Source organism: Hemicordylus capensis, chromosome 1 (genome assembly GCF_027244095.1).
Source record: "Hemicordylus capensis ecotype Gifberg chromosome 1, rHemCap1.1.pri, whole genome shotgun sequence".
NCBI classification, from domain to species: domain Eukaryota; kingdom Metazoa; phylum Chordata; class Lepidosauria; order Squamata; family Cordylidae; genus Hemicordylus; species Hemicordylus capensis.
Genome location: NC_069657.1, coordinates 341,973,911 through 341,989,363, shown reverse-complemented (window position 1 = coordinate 341,989,363; position 15,453 = coordinate 341,973,911). Strand labels below are relative to the sequence as shown.

Below are 15,453 nucleotides of genomic sequence, written 5' to 3'. Positions count from 1 at the left end.
TTTTTGAAATATTTTATTTTTTTCCTCATAGGGTAGAATGGGACTTGAACTAGCCCATTATTTCCTATTGTGGAGCACCCATCGGTGTCAACTACCACCCAAATTCTGAAGCAATTGGACTCTCCTATGATTTTTTATGAATATTTGAAATATTTTTAATTATTTTTCTCATAGGATATAATGGGACTCGAACCACCCCATTATCCCCTATTGTGGAGCACCTAGGAGCACAAAAGTGTTGTGGGTGGTAGTCACCCAGGGGTGTCTACCACACACCAAACCTCAAGGCAATTGGACACTCTGATTATTGGTGAATTTTAAAAGTAATTTTGAATTCTTCATAGGGAATAATGAGGATTCCAGCAAATGTATATCTTCACGTCAGGGGAAAAAAGGGTGGCCTAGAGTGTAGTGGGTGGTAGTTCCCCAAGGGGGGCAAGGAAGCTACCAGAATTATTTGAAAGCAATTGGGCAACGGGCTGATTTAAAAGTGATTTTTGAAGTTTACGCGTCTTTAAGGTTTTTCTCCATAGAGAAGAATGGAGGTTTCAGCAAATGTATAGCTTCATGTCGGGGGGAAAGAGGTGGCCTAGAGTGGAGTGTTGTGGGTGGTAGTGCCCAAGGGAGGCAGAGAAGCTACCAGAATTATTTCAAAGGAATTGAGCAAAGGGCTGATTTAAACGTGATTTTTGAAGTTTACGCGTCTTTAGGGATTTTCTCCATAGGGAAGAATGAAGCTTTCAGCAGCCCCATAACTGCACTTGTGAGGTGCTGGGGTGTCCCAGAGTGAGTGATAGTGTAGTGCACAGAGGGTGACAACCACTCCCATGGGTTGCTAAACCATGGGGTACAGAGTTTTGTTGTTTCTGTGGTGTTCTGAGTGTAGATTCTCTGGTAGCAAATGAGAGTGGATTCATGGTTTGTCATTGAAAATTTCATATGCTACCAGAGAATCTACACTCAGATATAACAAAACCCTGTACCCCATGGGTTAGCACCACCACTCACTCTGGGCCACCCCAGCACCCCCCAAATGCAGTTACACACGTGGACAAATGTGTTGGCACCCCTCCACGAAAAAAGAAGAACCCGCAATTGTCTCTGAAATAACTTGAAACTGACAAACGTAATTGGCACCCATCATTGTTTATTCCACATTTAACAAAAATCAGACTTTGCTTTCGAGTTTTGATGCAACCAAATTTTTCAAATAATAACACAAATGAAAATGGCATGGACAAAAATGATGGGACCCTTAACCTAATATTTTGTTGCACAACCTTTAGAGGCAATCACTACAAACAAGCTATTCCTGTAGCTCTCAATGAGACTTCTGCACCTGTCAACAGGTAGTTTGGCCCACTCTTCCTGGGCAAACTACTCCAGCTGTGTCAGATTTGAAGGGTGCCTTCTCCAGACTGCATGTTTCAGTTCTTTCCATAGATGTTCAATAGGATTCAAATCAGGGCTCATAGAAGGCCACTTCAGAATAGTCCAATGTTTTGTCCTTAGCCATTCTTGGGTGCCTTTAGCTGTGTGTTTTGGGTCATTATCTTGTTGGAGGATCCATGACCTGCGACTGAGACAGAGCTTTCTGACACTGGGCAGTACATTTTGCTCCAGAATGTCTTGATAGTCTTGAGATTTCATTGTCAAATTCCATTAGCAAATTTCAGTCTGGCTTTTTTATGACAAAACTGGAGCTTTTTGGCAAGTCACATCAGTTCTATGTCCACAGATGAAAAAAATGCTGCTGTGGGGGAAAGGGATGTGTTGACTAGCCTGCACTAATATTTTCAGCACTGAGGGCTTCAATAGAGCTACACCCCAATGAGAAAATCACTTAACATTCTCATCAGTAAAGCCCTCATCCATGCTGTATTCTCTCTTCCTGCAAACAGATAGACTTGAAAATTTGAATGCATCATAAAATCAGCACAAGTCAATGACTATAACTCTTTGGTAAACAGAACTGCTGATATTTTGAGATCTGAAAGTGCTTACTTGCTTCTCAGTAGATTGATGCAAACCATTCTGGAAAAATGTAGAATTGCTTTAAGGACCGCAGTATAGATATTTAAACAGCTAAGGTTCTCAGACACTATTTTTGTTAAATATCACATACAAATATACTTGAAATTTTTCTATATATGAGATTATAACCATATGGCACAGCAATAAAACAGGCATTTCACAAGCTCTATATACCCCTGTATGTGCTTCCAATATGGGGTCTTGTGCAATATGAATGTTGGGACAATTAAACCAACCAATTGATTGTACTAAGGCAAAGGAAGGCTTGCAACCTATATTGGGATATTAGAATAGCTGCATGCAGATTATCTTACTTTATCCAATATACTCTTAGTTTCACTTGCTTGCAAATATTATCTATTTTTATTTATTATCTTCTCTTCTATGTTGTCTGTGATTTCCCATATTGAAATTTCATCCTACGTTTCTTTATGCAGTTTATTTATTCTAGTGGTATCGCCACCCCAATAATTTGTTAGGGTTTAAGCTGCCCTTCTGTGTGCATGAATGCTCACATCTACCTATGATATAAGTATATCAGGTTGATGAGGTGTCTTCTCCTCGGACACAATTTCCCTGGATATTCTAGTCACTTCTTCCCTTTAAAATGTATCTTCCTCCAGTCCTCCTTTCTATTTTTCTCAGTCTAATGTTACCCATTTCTTTTTCTTCATCTTTTAGAAAATTGTCCTTAAAGATAATGAGGCCATTCTCGTGACACAAGCTCATGTAATCTGGAGTGCTGGGAATGGCTCCCGGCTGCTCCAGAAGGGGGTAGCCTGACTTTTTAACCTGGTGTTTTACCGAGGTAAAATGTGGTTCATTTTACTTCAGTAGGTGATTGTGTGAATGATCACCCCTGGGGGAAAAGGCCGCCATTTTTGGCAGCGAGACAGGGGAGAAAGAATGGCTGCACTGAGTGCGGCAGCTGCTCTAATGAGAGCAGCTACTGCCCTTGTGGCATGGAGCACTCTGAGATGTGGGAGGGGGGAAGTCCTCTCACTCCCAGCTTTGGCCTTTGCTGTGCCCCCACTCATGTGGGCACGCAGCGCAGCAAAGACAAAGACAACAACGCTCATCGGCAAGAGAAGGCAGGCGAGCTCTTGCCTTCCCCACATACAGTAACTCCCCAGAGGCAGCAGCAGGTCGTGAGAATGACCTCAAAGACTGATATCTTGACTAAATTACCCAATGGGAGGTGCTAAAAACTTGTGCACATGGAATAGGTCCTTTGTCTTTTCAATTTCAATGGGTAAGTTGAATGGGTACTGAATAATTTGGTCAAGATGTCAGCTTATATGTGTTTCTATGAGCACAACTTTCAGTCTATAGTGCTCCAGAAGCTTATACACATGTACAGTACAAGTATGCCATTGACATCTTCAATTCAGAAGTATTCACACACATGCAAGCACCCCATACACGTACCATGTTGACATCACCTTTTTTCCATTCCCAAATCAATAGAAGTTGATTTTATTGTATCAAAGCTATTATTGTCTGTGTTCATACACTAGCCCTTTATTAAGTCTATGTGAACATGGTGGTTCAAGCTGGGAAATAGAGGAGATAAGAGCAGGGCTGCAACGGTGGGAAGAGAAGGGACCGAAAAGTAGCACAGTGTCAATCGGACAGGGAATTTGCTCTTGGAGACCAAGGGACAATATTTGAATTCCTGTTTTCTAATGTATGAGTTAACAGACATGAATATGGGGCAGTTAGTATCTTGAACTGACAGAACTTAAAAGCAAGCAAGAAGGCAAAGAGATAACACCTTGTTAATCTGTAGTTAATACTGTGAAAGGCTCTGCTAATTAGACTTCTAAAGATGTAATTTCCCAGCCTAGGAGAAATTCCCACCACTTTTGTGGTGGTGGTGGGGACAACAAAAGTTTGTGTTCTAAGAAAAACAAGCGTTTGTTTTATAAAAGTAGTTCAGCAAGTAGTAATAGGATGCATTTTCAGCCAACCACTGCTGTCCCCACCAATTGTTAAGCAATTGTGTGTTTGGTGGGGCGGGGGGATGCAAATGTTATGTCCAGCGATCTAGAATTTGTGGCTGTAAATAGTAATCGCTAGGTCTGAGAAGTAGATTATAGGGGTGTGCACGGAACCGTGGAGCTGTGGTCCGGCACTGGGGCGAGGGGTTCTTTTAAGGCGCGGGAGGGTTTACTTACCCCTCCCACCGCTTTCCCTCCTCTGGTGCCCATATTTTACGGAGTAATTGCTCTTACTTTTCAGCAAAGCGGAACGGAAGAAGGGGCGACAGGGTGATATCCTGCGCTCCGTTTACTTAAGAAAGTATGTGCGCGCGCACACAAAAGGCTTCTTAAAGCCTTTTTGCACTGCATGCCATGACACCAAGCGGGGGAAAGGGCGGCAGGGAGATATCCTGCTGCCCCATTACTAAAACAATTGCTGCAGCAGAGTGCAGGAGAAGGGGCACTCAAGGAAATAGTAAGAGCAATTACTCCATAAAATACGGGCACCGGAGGGGGGAAAGCAGCGGGAGGGGTAAGTAAACCCTCCCGTGCCCTTAAGGGGACCCCCCCACCCCGAACCACCCGAATCCAAACCGCCCATGTCCGGACTGGTCTGGAGGCCTGTAGAATGGCCTCCGGATCGGTCTGGGCACATCACTAGTAGATTATAGCTCTGATTATATTTCTCTCTGTGTTTCAGGAACTTAGTTCAAAATATATGAGCTTTAACATTAAGTCAGAATTCAAGGTTACTTTTGATCCTTTGAAATAAAAACCGAGTTTGCAGTGTGTGTATTTATTTATTTATTTATTTATTTATTTATTTATTTATTTAATACATTTCTATACTGCCCAAAACACAAGTTCTCTGGGCGGTTTACAAAATGATAAAAACAGCCAATAAAAGATTAAAACATTTTAACAATTAAAATTAAAAGTTGAAACTATTAAGACACAATTAAAACACAATTAAAGCAGTATCTAATTAAAAGCCTGGGTGAACAAATGTGTCTTGACTGCCCTTTTAAAAGTTGTAAGAGATGGGGAGGTAGCAGGAAGTGTGTTCCAAAGCCTCAGGGCAGCAACAGAGAAGGACCGTTCCTGAGTAATCACCAGATGAGCCGGTAGCTCGTCTTTGTAAAAAGACTAGTTGGCCACAATCTAAGTAAACCTTTGTGCTTTTGGGAGGGTATATTTTTATTAATTTAAGTAGAAGTTAAACACAGTGGCGGACACCAACTAACAAAGCCCTGGTACAGCGACCACTTTGGAGAGTGACCAAAATTGCCCCTGCCCCACTGAACCATCGCTTCTTTAGTTTAGATGTTGACCATCAAAATAATTTGGGACTCAAATGATTCTAAATATTTGAAATACTTAAAAGCATTTCAGAACTGCTTGTAAGTTTGAAAACAATGGGATTAAAATTGCTTAACCTTGACTGAATCATACTCCATATATGTTGGAGGAGGACTGGAGGGATCAAAGTTCAAATCCCCTGTTCAGCCATGAAACTCATGAGGTGACTCTGGGCCAGTCACTTATCTTTCAGCCTAACTTAACTGAAAGAGTCGTTCTGTTGTGAAGATAAACATAACCATGTACACTGCTCTAGGCCCCTTAGAGGAAGAGCAAGACATAAATGTAAAAACAAATTAAGGGGCTGGGGGTTCCCTCAGGGACATAATTTTGGAAGGCACAAGCACCTGCAAAGGGGAGGAGAGATAACAAAAAATTGCCCCTTCTCCCTCATGCAACAGAAAATGCTAGTGTGTTGTCCAACATTACTCTGAATGTCAGCCACTAATCTGTAAATATAGGCTTTTCAATTTGAAATATATAAAGTGATTATTTGAGCACAGCTGATGTGTATCTTCATATCATCAGAAAAGGTGATGTCTCAATTGATGAAACAAAATCTAAAGCTGCTGTACAAGCAGCAATCTAGAAAACTGTGGATTTTCCTACCACCAGTTATTTCCTTGTTAACTAATCAAAACTTAGCAATGAAATACATCTTTAAAAATATATGCTCCCTCACAATAATTTAATAAATGGTGCTGTCATCTCATGAAAAATCAGGATGGTTGCCTTGGTGACAAAGATTATCCTTGCTACTGCTGGATTCTGTCAGTTTTCTAAACATGAATTCATAATATTTAGAATTTATTAACAATTTGGCTCTCTGATGGAGATAAATTGCATCCTTTCAACTGGTCATGTAAGTCTTCTATGAAAATGCAACTGCTTTGGCAATTCAACAAAAAGATATGATATGATTAGCAGAAAATTAAAGCTATTTGTCATAGAGAATAAGACAGATGCCCTGGAAAAAAACACATCCTAAAATGAAGTGTGAAATAATCTGATGTCTTTTCCTCCCTTACATGTTTGCAGTTCTTTAGGCATCTTATTTCTGAGCCATAAATCTGGTCGCATCTAATAGCAGCTATTCATTTTTATGGGAAAAAGTAGACTCAACAACACCAATGAGGTGGGGACTACTACACCTGCACCTCCGTGCCTTGTCCCCCCAGGTTCTGAGGCAAAATAAATTTTGCCCCTTCCCAAACAGTGTTGTCATCTGTTGCACCCCCAGGTCCCAATGAAGACAGGACACACTTAGATGGAGTAAATAAGGGCCACTTTATTATTGTACAGAGATAACAGCACTTGCAACGAGGTCCCCCTACTCACAGTGTGGGTACTCCTCACGTGTGGTGGCCTTTCCTAGTGAAGGTCACCGCACACCAGGGCAAAGGGCTGGGTCCTGATTCAGTCAGGCTCCAGATCCTGACCTTGTCTCACCACAGGGCTTCACTCCGCCGAGGGTGGTGGTGGTCCGACATCCCCCCAACCAAAGCCGTCAAAGCTCTGAGCCAGTGAGTCACGCCCACCCCCCAAGTGGAGGGCCATTCCCAGCCCTACAGGCTGTCGAAGCCCTGAAAGGCTGTTCCTTAACCCCTCCACCCACCCAAACTGGCCCTCCAGCCAAACAATGATTCCTGAATTTACCTACCCAGCACCTGCACTCTCCTGCCAAGTGACCATTTGATTCCTGACACCTACCTGCAACCCAGTGACAATGGTTTTACAATGCCTACCTACAGCCCACCTCCTAAGCCTCAGTGAGAAGTAGGTGAAAAAAGGCCGCCCCCAAAGCCAATCTGGTGCGACCCAAAAAATCCCTACTTGGCCCCCGCAGGCGACTGGCTATCCGTCACTGAATGTGTATCTTCATATCATCAGAAAAGGTGATGTCTCAATTGATGAAATAAAATCTAAAGCTGCTGCACAAGCAGCAATCTTGGGTGGGTGGGTGCCTGGTGGGTGGGAGGGTGGATGGGTGCCCGGCAGCCAAGAGACTGATGATGATGATGGAGACTGCTGGGCTGGTTCTTACCCCTGCCCCCTCTCATGATTGGCCAGACCCTGGCCACGTGGAGGGTGCCAAGAAGGTGGCCACCGTGCCTGCTTCTCAGACCAGGCACACAACCCTGCCCCCCGCTGCACCGCTTGGGCGAGGCAGGAAGTGGCATTGCACCCCCAGGCCCCAATGAAGACAGGACATGCTTTGTTGGAGTAGATCAGGGCCACTTTATTATTGTACAGAGATAACGGCACTTGCAACTAGGTCCTCCTACTCAGAGTGCGGGTTCTCCTTTCATGTGGTGGCCCTTCCTAGTGAAGGGCATCCCACGCCAGGGTGAAGGGCCAGGTCCTGATTTGGTCAGGCTTCAGGTCCTGACCTCCTCTCACCATGGGGCTTCACCCCGCTGAGGGGGGTAGTGGTCTGACACACACACACCCCTGCCAAGCCATCAAATTTATAAGCTGGTTAGTCGTGCCCACCCCTCTGAGTGGGGGGGGGCATTCCCAGCCCTATGGGCCATCGAAGCCCTGAAAGGCTGTTCCTTGACCACCACCCCCCATACAAACTAGCCCTCCAGCCAAACACTGATCCCTGAATCTACCTACCCAACACCCGCACTCTCCTGCCACAGAAGTGGGGCAAACATCTGTTTAGCCTCACTTTCCCCACCCCACTGTTACAGACCAGGCCTGATCTATATACTAAATATGCTCATTAGCTAGTATATAAAATAGGTCTGGACCAAGTTCTTTTATATTAGTGACCACGTTTGATCTGGACGCAAGGAAGAAAGGAGATCAAACCACTCAAAGATTCAATGGGCTTTATTGAGTATAAAGACTAACAACATAATCTAGTAAAGCAGAAAGCAGAGCACTCTATCAATATTGCTAACAGTATTTAAACAGAACATCCTAACCAGTACCAATATTCACCCGTGTTCCTAACTAACATATGTGTGTGCATTAAATCTTCCTAAAGGCTAATACAATTCAGATACAGGCAGAAAAGAAGCGGGGGAGGAAGGCTGAGGGCTGGAACGGTTTTGGGGAGATTAGTAGAGGGAAAGAAGGGGGGGAAGGAGAAGGGAGCGGGGAAAGGATGGAGGGGATTCCAAGGCTTGTAAAGGAGCAGCATATTTACCAGGAACAGAAGCTTGAGAGAGAAGAATCACTTCAGCTGAAGGGGTGAGGCGCTTGGCGGAGACAGGAGTTGTTGCAGTGCTCAGGTCATGGCTGATAGCCGGGGCATCATGGCTGGGGAGTCTTGACTTTCTCACTGCGCAGTAGAAGTCACAGACAGCCTCTGACCATGGCAGAGTTCCTGCTTTGCCCCGCGGCTTAGCAGCAAAACCCTGGGATCCTCGTGAGCAGCTTTTTGCTATAGGCAAAAGATTGCTGAACTCTCTGTCTAAAAGCCTCATTCTTTATAGTGTTTTTCTCTTTGATCCTTGAATAGAATCTATTCAAAATCTCCTCTTTTCCTGGGTGTCCAAAAAGGTGACAATTTGCTGCTACCTTCTGAACAAAATCTTAATTATTCAGGATATTGGCCAGTCCAGAGAGATCTCTGAATCTCATCTTCTGTAAACTCTGTGCTGAGAAGGGAGGGGTGGGGAAATCTGCATCTTAGATGCTGCAAATTGCATCTTTCCCCAATAGGTGTTAAAATTCAGAGGAGTTAGTAAGAGAATTGATCTTATTTGGTGTGAGACAGCCATTCTTATTTCTTGTGTACCTCTTATCTAGTGTGTAATTATATTTAAAGTACCATATATGTGCGTGAGACATTCAATACATTTGTAGCATCAGTGAGGTGAGATTAAAATCTACAGACGGATCTCTGTATACATTTGGCTATGTTGAACTTCCATGGAGAACAATTCAAATCACTGACAAGGATTTAACATTAACAGGAAGGGGGTGAATCAGCCTCCTGGCTCCTTCCACAGACACTTGGTAGTCAGTGGTATTAGCATATGGATTACAGAGCATTCAGACCTGGCTTTTTTGTGTTTCCTTGCATATCCATTTTAACAACACAATCCTGGATCACCTCCTCCCTTCAGAGCAGGGAGAGCAACATCCTAGTTCACCTTGAGTTCAGGTATCATTTCTTAATATAAAATGAAATCAGAAACAGGCCTATATTTCACCATACTTCTAAGTTGGTACCTCTGGTTCTGATATGTTATAGACCGTTCATAACACCACTAGCACTTCTTGAAGACCACATTGCAAGTCTCAGAGGAACACTTTGTTTCCCTGGTTGGAGAGATGCACTCCATCCTCCCTGTACAGGGCTGAGTCCTGCACCCGTATGTCAGGGTGCTGTATTACTGCTCCTCCTAAGGTGGTGATCACTCTCCCAACTGCCTTATTTACTTTCTTACGTGCCCTGTTGAAACACAGGGGGCCCCCCTGGCCCCTCCAAAATGTCCTCGGGAGCAAGTTGGACCAGACCAACCTCATCTTGGGCCATCGGGCTACTAGGTCCCAAAAATCCTTGATTGCCTGAAGACTCAGGGCCCTGCCCTATAGGAGACCCAGGTCGTTGCCTCCCAGGTAAATGACCAAGATGTGTGGTGCCCCCTTCGTGGTGGCATACTCATCTAGAGGCGGGAGGAAAAGGTTCCACAACATTCCTTGGTGCCCCATCCAATCCACTTCGGCCGCTTCTGCCAGGCCCAACTGGGTACCCAAGCTGGTCTGCCAAGCTCGTCAACTGGCCCAAAACACATAGCTGTGGCCATAGATGAGTATCCGCAAAGGGAAAGGAAGCCTCAGACCATCTGCAAGACAAAATTGGGTGTTACTTCTGTGCACCATTACTGCTCCAGCAGGGATATGTAGTGGCGACATGTGGACGAACGCCACCTCCCCAAGTCCCGGATGCGGCTCTCAGGCAGCCCTGCTGCCGTCGCCAAAGATGCTGTCTCTATCCGGGAGGAGTGGGTGCCATACACTCGCAGGTCTAGGCCTGCCCTCCTCAAAGCTCCCTTCAACAGAGCCCAGAATTGGAAGTGCGCCAAAGGTGTAACATCTGCATGACGGAACAGCTGGCCTTCCCCACACACGCATGGCCTGCACTGGGCAAAGGCCCTCATCAGACCCCTCCGCCAGGGTGATGGTGGTGCTCCTGCCCTTCTGATCATTCTTAGCCTGCCTCAGGCGCAACAGCACCCTGTCCCTTTCCAACCGGGTGTCCCCGGGCTGCAGGGCCTGCACCGACATATCAGACCTGGAAGAGGCTACCAGCTCACTGATTTGCAATGCAGCAAAGAAGGCCACCAGGCAGGAAGCCCTAAGCAGCCGGACCTGAAAGTTGGAAAAACAAAGATCATTAAAATGTGATAGGACCTGTTGCAGGGTTGTTGGCGCCAGAGGGACCCTAGTATCTGGGAGAGAGGGGTGTTCCCACGCCCATCCCTCGAGCATTCTGCGAACCTGGAAGTCAGCCGTGGAGTCCGCAACATCCCCCCCCATTTTTGCCTGGAATTCAAGTGCTGCCAACCTATCCCCAATGGACCCCGGCGCCAAGCCCCTTCCATGTTGGTGGGTGCTATAGTGCATTACGTGCTCAACTGGGATAGGCCACAGGTCATCCAGCCCTGTAGCTACCTTGAATGCATGGAACTCACGAACCACTGCCTCATAGTGCACTCTTGTGCTAGGTGCCAGAGATAGGCGAATGGACTCCTCAGCCTCTAGAATCCAAGGTTCCATAGGTGGGCTGGAAAGACTTCAGGAAGCTCCCTGGCTGCTGGGGTGAGCGTTTGGAAGCGCTCCTCCTGCATCTGAGAGAGCACATCTGTGATGCTGTTATCCAGCCCGGGCACATGTCGTGCAGCAAAAAGAATGTTGTGGCGCAGGCATTGCAGCGTGAAGCAATGCACCAAGCACATCACCCGGGGACTCCTGGAAGTCCCTGAGTTGATCACCTGCACTGTGGCCATGTTATCACACCAGAACTGGACAGCCTGGTCTTCAAAATCCCTGGCCCAGATGTGCAATGCAACAACAATTGGGAAGAACTCCAGGAACATCATATCCCTTGTCACTCCCCTTCCGTCCCAGTCCAGGGGCCACTTGGCTGCACACCACCTCCCCTGGAAGAAAAGGCCAAAACCGTGCCCACCCGCTACGTCAGACTGAACTTGGAACTCCACTTCTAGCAGGAATTTGGAGCGCCAAAGGGATATGCCATTGAAGCCACTTAGGAACTCCACCCACATCCTGGTGTCTTCCCTAAGCTCATGGGTCACACGCACCCTATGATGAGGAGCCCTAAGCCCCCTAGCGGCATCACAGAGCCTCCGAAGGAAGGCGCGGCCGGGCGCGATCACCCTGCATGCAAAGTTCAAGTGTCCCACTATGACCTGTAATTCCCTCAAGGTGACCTTCCTGGTTTCCAGCACCTGCCCCAGGTGCTGCTCCAGAGCAATGACCTTCTCTGTTGGCAAGCAGCAGCATTGAGCCACTGTATCTATTTCAATTCCAAAGAAGGCCAGCCCAGTGGTTGGACCCTCCGTTTTTTCCGGCGCCAATGGCACGCCCAATTCCTGTGCCAGCTCATGAAACATGCACATAAGGTATTTGCAGGTCGATGAAGACCTCGGGCCAGAAAAAGGAAGTCATCTAGGAAATGCACCACAGAGGCAAGCCCCAACCTCTCCTGTACTGCCCATTCCAGAAAGGAACTGAAGCGCTCAAAGGCAGAACAGGAGATGAAACAACCCATAGGCAGGGCCCTAGTAACCACCTCCAAAAGCAAAACCCAGGAGGTCAAAATTGTCTGGTTGAACTAGAAGGAGCCTAAAGGCTGACTTGATGTCGCACTTTCCCATCAGTGTGCCCCTTCCCTGCGCTCGGACCATCTCCACCTCTGCTTCAAAAGTTGTGTTCTTCACTGAACACAGCGGGTGTGGTATGGTTACATTTACTGATCTGCTGTATCAAGCAGCATTCCCCTTTTGCCTTCTTAGGCACCACCCACAGAGGGGAAACCCTAAAGCTGAGTAAGGGCAGCTCAGGGAAGGGGACCAGCACCGCCCTTCCTGTATTTCTTTGCCAATTTTTGCCCTCACTATTTGTTCCAACCTCTTAACCGATCGCAAATTCTCTGCCCAATAACCCACCCTTGGACCCTGATAAGGGATCCAGAAAACCCATTGGAAGCCCTCCCCCAGATAACCCCTATCCCGCACTACCGAATAATACTGAAGAAGCTGCAACAGGGGGTCCAAACTTATGGGACTAGGTCACTTTTGCCAGAGTGGGGTTTACCCCTTTTCTAACAGCAGGCCTGTCTTTTGGACCAGTACAGGGCCAACGGCCCCTCGGACAGGTGTTGAAGGAGTGGGGGCCTCTGCAAATGGTGCAGGCGTGCTGAAAATGACACGGGTGGCGTGAGCATGCACCTGAAGATGCAAATTCCCAGCAAGGCTGGCGAAACTGGCCCGCAGACCCGGGCATCTGGCCCTTAGCAGGTGCAGCCACTGATTTCACTATTAAGTGTCTGCTGTCAGAGAACCACCGCCCCTGCCGGGCCAGTTGGGGCCCATGATCCCCAACCAAAGTTGTTGTTGGTGACAATCCCAAGGGAGCAACGGGTTCATGGATGAATGCCTTCTAAATGCCTCGTTGTAGTGGGCTCAAGCTAGTCCACTGTACTCTGAGAAGGCGTGATATATGATGTCTAAATACTTCACCATAGATGCTCCCCACACTGGCTGTTTCTGTAACACCACCCCCATGTACACCATATAGCTGACCAGCCAGTTCGACCAGTTATGGTCAACCATCTTATACCTGAGTCTTTCTTTGTCTCTCAGGTTCTCTTTACCCCCTTCTCTGGGTTCTGTTTCCCAGAACAATAATGAGAATATATCCATTAATTCATTGCTCCATATTTTTTCTAGTGGCGAGCAGCAAGTGATCGCCCAGGGGCAGGGACACCTCCCCTTGGGGGTAGTGCTCAATCTTATCATTCATGGCCAATGAACCCTTATCCTCAGCCACCTGCCCAGGGTCTACACTAGCCACTCTATTGCTCAGTCACTTCTGCTCCCAAGGTGTGGGCTGTTGCTGTTGTTCCGCCAGTTCTGCCTTCTTGTTTGGTGCCCCAGCAGCCCCTGGGACTGCGGGGGCTGAGTAACCTGGTCCTGCCGGCCATGCGGGCATTCCCCCACACATACGCTGGGCAGGTGCCTGGCCCAAGAGGGATAGCACCATCCCCATTAGGACTCACCAAAAGCTCAGACGTCTGTGTCCAAGGTGTTCTGACTGGTAGCACCCGTTGATCCAGCCACCTCCCCCTCGTCGTTCTCCAGCACGTCCAGCCTTGTCTCAATGGACTGTAAAAGTTGCAGCTGGTTATTAGGTCGGTTACCTCCCTTCTTTCCACCCTGTTTCCCGACCATCGTTGACTCCTCCCCCCGAGGGGCATTCTTTTTGGACTCTAACACATCTAAGCGAGACAAGATCCTTGCCATTACCAGCTGCCCTTCGTCTTCAGACCCAGAGGAGGGGTCGGACTCTCTGGGCTGTGTTGGAGGCTGCTTATGGGTGGGGGCCTTCCCTTTGCCCTTCTCCTTGCCGGACCCTTTCCTTGCTGGCATGACTCAGTAGGTCCAGTGAAATTAGTAAATGGTAATGCAACTATTCCCCCAAATGGGATGGGAGATCCCCCAGTGACCTCCCGAATGCTAAATGCCTCCCTTATAAATTCAATAAACCCAACTTTTAAAAGACTTAAACTGAATGCCAAAATTGCTTAATGGATGCCTCACAGTGAATTTAGCAAAATGCCCCCAAAGTGGAAAAAGCTCCCTGAACTAGCCAACTTCTGCTTGCTAGTCAAGCATCTCCCCACTGCATCACATAGCAGGGAAATGAATTTTGGTCTATGTAATCAATCAGCTCCTCAATCAATCAATCAACTCAAACAATACTCCCCAAATAATCGATCAATGCTTCCTACTCCACTCAATCAATGCTCCCCATTCAAATCCGTCACTGCTACCCGATAAAAAAGCACTCAATGCCCATAAAAGCAATCAGTGCCTCAAATCAGATCAATACCCCTCACTCAATGCTCCACAATCAACTCATTCATTCATTCAGTCATTCATTCATTCGATTTCTATATTGCCCTTCCAAAAATGGCTCAGGGTGGTTTAAACAGAGAAATAATAAATAAATAAGATGGCTCCCTGTCCCCAAAGGGCTCACAGTCTAAAAAGAAACATATGACAGACACCAGCAACAGTCACTGGAGGTACTGTGCTGGGGGTCAATAGGGCCAGTTACTCTCCCCCTGCTAAATAAAGAGAATCACCACGTTAAAAGGTGTCTCTTTGCCAAGTTAGCAAGGCAACTCAATCAATTCCTCCAAACCCCCTCCCCAGGGAAAGGAGCTCCCAGGGAATGGAGCCCTAAATAGAGTCTCAGATATCACCTGGGCCCCAAAAGGTCTTTGGCTGCTTGCTCCCTCACCACTCATCTCCCTGGTCCCGGGCTGCAGAAGGCTGGAAGCACTGGTCCCTTCTTACCTGCAATAGGCTTGCCCACATGGCCGCCCAGCAACTGATCGCAATCGGCCTGCGATTGCGTCTCCTCCCCAATGCCAGCCAACCGAAAGGAAAGGCCCCGCATGCGATCGGCCAGTGCACACGGCCGATTATGTCTCCTCCCCGATGCCGGCCAACCGAGAGGAAAGGCCCCGTTCGCGATTGGTCTGCACACGTGGCTGATCGCTTCTCTCTTCCTCCCTGCCGGCTGACCACATGCTCTTGAGGGGTGATAGAGAGCCAAGGTTGGCAGGTTTGGCTTTTTAAAAGCCAAACTTTGGGTTACAGCCCGTTTGACCCATGAGTATACCCCTTAGGTTCTGGCAACCTAGGAGAGCGCTCCCTCCCCTTGCCTGGCAGCCGAGAGACTGATGATGATGGAGACTGCCAGGCTAGCTCTTACCCCCACCCCTTTCCTGATTGGCCAGACCCTGGCCACGTGGAGGGGGCCAAGATGGCAGCCGCCATGCCTGCTTCTCAGGCCAGGCACACAA

General features: G+C 47.3%; 1 protein-coding gene and 1 long non-coding RNA gene across 25 annotated transcripts in view; one reads left to right on the top strand and one right to left on the bottom strand.

Moving 5' to 3' along the window:
- TRDN (triadin) overlaps positions 1 to 15,453 on the top strand; it is a 305,901-nt gene that overhangs the window by 59,112 nt on the left and 231,336 nt on the right. The gene's annotated exons all lie outside the window — the stretch shown is intronic.
- Positions 8,196 to 15,453, bottom strand: part of LOC128339896 (uncharacterized) — a 103,432-nt gene continuing 96,174 nt past the window's right edge. The window contains exon 3 of the long non-coding RNA XR_008313306.1: positions 8,196 to 10,180. This is a non-coding gene — a long non-coding RNA (uncharacterized LOC128339896). The remainder of the gene's footprint in view (positions 10,181 to 15,453) is intronic.